The sequence below is a fragment of the Cibotium barometz genome, chromosome 11 (genome assembly GCF_041138505.1).
Source record: "Cibotium barometz isolate CiBa-2024 chromosome 11, ASM4113850v1, whole genome shotgun sequence".
Taxonomy (NCBI): domain Eukaryota; kingdom Viridiplantae; phylum Streptophyta; class Polypodiopsida; order Cyatheales; family Cibotiaceae; genus Cibotium; species Cibotium barometz.
This window is the reverse complement of record NC_141056.1, coordinates 9,440,588-9,446,587: the sequence shown is the minus strand read 5'-3', so window position 1 is coordinate 9,446,587 and position 6,000 is coordinate 9,440,588.

The window sequence follows — 6,000 nt, the reverse complement described above, 5'->3', positions numbered from 1 at the left end:
ATGGTGTTGCTTGGGCCTCTATTCTTGTCAAATTTTAGGTAAATTTCTTGGAACTGAAGTTGGTGGTGAGGCTTTCTTCATTGTGTTCAATCTTGGCAACCATAGGATGGGATTATCATCATAATATCCTTGTTCTTGAAGCATGTTCACAAGCACCCATTTTTTAGGAACATGAGGAGTATGTTAATGACTTTGATGTTGAGGCTTCTTTCATTGTGCAGGCTTGGGTGACTTCTTGATGTGCTTGGGAATCCAAGATTTGCTATTACCTTGGTAGTACCCTTGAGCTTGCAATAATCTTTTTGGTATCTACACTTGTTGAGTGGCTAGTGTTCTTTGAGGAACTCACATAGGCTTTTGTGGACGACGGTGCGGAGTATTGTTATACTTCTTTGACCTTTGAGTTTTGTGTTGAGGATGAGTCCTTGATTTTTGAGGCACCCAAATTGGATTGACACCTTCATAGTAGCCTTGAGCTACTATGAAGGTGCGGAGTATTGTTATACTTCTTTGACCTTTGAGTTTTGTGTGTGTTGAGGATGAGTCCTTGATTTTCGAGGCACCCAAATTGGATTGACACCTTCATAGTAGCCTTGAGCTACAAGTAGCTTCTTTTCCACCCACATTTTGATACCATTAAGATACCTTGATCTTGGCTGTCGTGGGTGGAGTTTTCTTTTTGGCTAAAACGAAAGGTTTGGGACCCTCCTTCACATTGGTTTGGTGCTAAGGTTGTTGTTTTGAGACTTATGGGTGTTGTTGGATGATGAGGCTTGAGTCTTTATGAAGTGGTGGATGTTGATGATGAGGTTTGAGTCTTTATGGAGTGGTGGATGTTGATGATGAGGCTTTTGAGCATGCAGCCTTCTCTTTTTGTGAGGTTGGTTGATGAGGAGTTGTCAAGGTCAAGGATTTTCCTTTGAGGTCCTTTTTAGAGATAGATGGTTGCACTTGGGGGATTTCTTCAGGAATAGCTGGTGGTTACAAGGTTTGGGCATTAGAATTTGTTGGTGAGGATGGAGTTGAAGGGGTGGATGCTTTGTCTAAGTTGGTCATTGATACAAATGGTAGGTCTTTGTGTAGAGGGGCTTTCGAGGAAGAGGCTTGTAGCTTTTTACATTTAGCATCGTAGAAATCCATTAGGGTTGGATCCTCTTTCTTTTACAGTATGGTAGTTTCAACTATATGTCGTTGACCATCATGATGACCCTATCACTAGTAAAGCACAGTGGTGCTTGGGAAGCAATTGTCCATTTAATCCCCAAGATCAAATTTGCTTCCAGCACATACTCAACCACAAAAAACTTACATGTAAGGGGGTTCGTTTCAATACACATTATATGTTCAAAGAACCCCAAACATGGCATATTCAAGTCTTGTGTGAATGGAATTCTTTTAGGATGAGTGTTGGTTAACCTAACAAATCCCATAACTTGAGGGTCATGAGATTGTAAATTCATTGTGGATAAAGCTGTGCTTAGATTGTGGTGACTTTATTGGAAAGTTTCACAATTCTTAGAATATTCTGAGTAAGATATGTTGGAAGCTCCAGCTCCTCCAAGGTCTCTTCCTCTGATAAGAGAAATTTCACAATGCCTGCAAGAGTGTTAAAGGTGACTTTTTGCATGGATTCATCAATTGAATACCACGAGTCACTTACCCAAGTTCCATCAAGAATGATATCAGATTGGAGGGAAAATGGAATAACATAGAATCTAAATTCCACATTTCCACAATGGTTTGAGTAGAATGCTTGAAACAACCTGGAACATTAGTGTTTTATTCATTAGCACCTATCGTAAGATCGTTTTCTTTAGGGATGATTTTAGGTTGTCCTAATGACTCCCAATTGTCTATTGTCATGATATTATGATTAGCTCGAGGGATAACTAATGCACGCTTGTGCTTAACATCATTGCTCATAGGGACATCTGACCATACCATGATAGAATCTTCCAGTGGAACCATGGATGTCCCAGTATCAGATTCAGTTTCAATTCCTGTTTCGGTTTCATTTTCCCAATGTGTACAATGGTACAATGTGTATAATGGTACAATGGTACAATGGTACACTCGATCCTTTGACAACTTTAACTGAGGTTTGTTTTGAATGGTACAATGGTACACTCGATCCTTTGACAACTTTAACTGAGGTTTGTTTTGAAACTTTCAAATCCTTATAGTACCCTTCAATGTAGCCTTTCATATCTTGGTATATAACTCATTGTTAACCCTTAAAGGTTCAAGGGTTAAAGCTGCGCTAGCTTCACCACCACCACGAGAGAATATCACTTCTCCAATTGAGGATTTGAGAGACTCTTAAATTTCTTAAGGGATTCATCGAATTCCTCACGTACTTTTTCAACATTTATGCAATCTTCCTCTGATGACTCTTCTTAGCTTGATGAGTTCATTTTTGTTAGGGAGTGTATGTATTCCTCTTGAAAGAGGAAGTGATACTTCTCCAGTTTTTGTATTTTGATTACTTTTTTAGGTTTGACATTATTAGGCTCAATCACAACCGGTGATCCTGTATGACACTCAACAATGTTAAGCATGCTCCCCTAAGCTTGCTTTTTGCATTCTGCATATGTCATGTGATCATGATTTTCAAGTTGGAGTGGTTGGGTGGGTTCTAGTTTCTTAATTGGTCTGTGAGGTATACTGAGTGATGAATCAGAACTTGTTTCATCCTCACTATGTGATGTACTAGAACTTTTGTCTTCTTCTGACTTTCTTTGGATCGTTAGATTTTCATTATATTTTCCTATGTGACGAGAACGAACTTTCTTTTGGGATCTTGAATCATGTGTTTCACATGTGGGTTTTGTGGTCGCAGGGTTTGCCTTTGAGGTAGATGCATTCGCATCATGTGTAGCTTTTGGCTCTTGTAAGATCCCTGTCCCCACCGCACAACAATTTCAGGGGTGCTAGTAGCAGCGAAAGTAGCACTTCTTGCGCAGGGCAGGGTCCCACACTCGGGGCCTCGCCCACGGATATCCGGACAAGAGACTAATCCATCGGTTTTTCCAAAACCAAACTCGAAAAAACTTCCTTTGCCCGGAAAGCACGTGCAATTCCACCACGATAACTTTTCCCTAACGTAGTCAAAAGCCTTAACTAACTGAGCTCATCTAACCAAACCCGTAAGTCCCATAATCAGATCAGGGAAAAAGAATGTACTTGGATCATAGAGACCAACGCTTTTTTCCTCATTGAGAGGCACAGCCGTTGATTCTTTTCCATAGAACAATTTTTGTCTGGGATATTTACTTCATCTATCGAACTAAACAGAAACTGAGTCTCGATTTATGGATCCATCAATCCAGCCTAACCCCATCTAGTCCCATGGGTTAGCCAACCGCCCAACCACTGTAGTGATGGGATCCAATTAGGAATTTGGTTAGGTTTTGTCCCGGGTACTAGGGAAAAGAAAGCCCAAGCCCCCTAGCCGGATTTTCACAAGCAAATTTAACTCCAGTCACACCACTTACACACCCAATATGAAATTGCCTTTTTCCTAGATTCAAACGTATTTAATTCACTCATTTAATGAAATTATAGTGTTGCTGATCATAAACTTCCAAGTATCCGATTGAATCTTAATTTCCAATCATTCCTTCATCGGAGTATCTATGGCATCATTGGCAACCAGAACGCTCACCACCTGTTCACTCAGGGGCATTTTCTATAGTTCCTAGCTCATAGTACCCGACAGATAATCACTTATAAAAATCAAGATGGAATCCTTGTTGAAGATCAGCAAGATCAACCAACAGATCCATATAAGAGAGCTATGGACTCATCAGTTGAGGACCAGCAAGGTCAATCAACCAGATCCGTACTCGGTTTCAGAGAAAACAACTCTTACTTCTTGTTCTAATATCTTCCACGATGCACCTGTGGGTATCTTCGGTGACCCAAAGCCCGAGCACCGTATGGTCAGCACCCTCTAGGATCCTTCGCAAGTCACCTAGCGCTTCACTCATAGGCCGCTTCCTTGGTCCCTCATCCATCGTACTACCGGAAGCTCACCATTTAAATCGAACTGAGGCTGGTCAAAGACCTCGGCCGACCTTGCTACGCGAGACGTCCTCCATTGACTCTCCGTCCAGCAGTTGTAACTTTATCAATTAGGTCTCCACGACCTTAACCACAAGACGGTCAAAATGCTTCCCCAACATTCTTGACATAAAACAATCATTTACAAACAGGTCACAAATATAGTTTCTATATTGAACTCTCGTCTTTCCACATTATCCCTCATCAGTCCACATTACTTATTCCACATTCCATTCATATGTGTACTCATTCTCATCCAATCACATCATTTTCCATCTCATCACCTCAGATTCATTCACATCACATATCATATATTCACATCCCAATTCACATGTCATTACATCTCATCCATTCACTCATATCGACGACACATCATTTCACATACACATTCATATTCATTATTCTACATACACATCCACATTCATACATCCACATCCACATCATACATCCAATTCCACATCTGCATTCATACATACACATCCATATCCACATCCATACATCCACATCCACATTCATACATCCATATCCACATCCACATCCATACATCCATTTCCACATCTACATCCACATGCATACATCCATTTCCACATCCACATTCATACATCCACATCCACATTCCATATCTACATCTATACATCCACATCCATACCCACATCCATACATCCACATTCACATTCACATCCATACATCCATATCCACATTCCACATTCATACATCCACATCCACATTCACATTCATACATCCATTTTCACATCCTCATTCATACATCCATATCCACATACATACTTCCATACATCCACATCCACATCCATACATCCACATCTACATCCATACATCCATTTTCACATCCACATTCATACATCCATTTTCACATCCTCATTCATACATCCACATCCACATACATACATCCATACATCCACATCCACATCCACATCCACATCCATACATACATATCTACATTCCACATTCATACATCCATATCCACATTCACATTCATACATCCACATCCATATCTACATTCATACATCCGCATCCACATTCACATCCATACATCCATTTTCACATTCCACATTCATACATCCATATCCATATTCACATTCATACATCCACATCCACATCTACATTCATACATCCACATCCACATCCACATTCACATCCATATATCCATTTCCACATTCCACATTCATACATCCATATCCACATCTACATTCATACATCCACATCCACATCCACATTCACATCCATACATCCATATCCACATTCCACATCTACATCCATACATCCACATCCATTTACATCTATCTGATTCCTATCACATCTTATCACATCTATTTATAGAATGTAGGAGAATTCTAATTTTTTTGATATAAAGATTCTTTACGCATCTAATTAGGCATAAAGATAACTTTAGTACGAATAACACTTTTATAAAAATTCTTTTATGCATCTATTTAGGCATAAGTTCAATTTTAAGGAAAATAACACTTTCGAATTAAAAATAAACCTTTTATGCATTTTACTATGCATAAATTCCATTTTAATGAGAATAACACTTTCAAAATAAAAATAAATCTTTTATGCATCTAACTATGCATAAATTTAATTTCAATGAAAATAATACTTTCGAAATAAAAATAAATCTTTTATATGCATAAAATCAATATTGATAAGAATAACTCTTTTGAGTTAAAAATAAAATTCTTTATGCATAAAATCAAAATTGACGAAAATAACTCTTTTGAATTAAAAATAAAATTCTTTATGCATCTTTCTATGCATAAAATCAAAATTGATGTAAATAACTCTTTTGAATTAAAAATAAAATTCTTTATGCATCTATTCATGCATAAAATCAAAATTGATGAGAATAACTCTTTTGAATTAAAAATAAATTCTTTATGCATCTTTCCATGCATAAATCCAATTTAGTAGGAATTA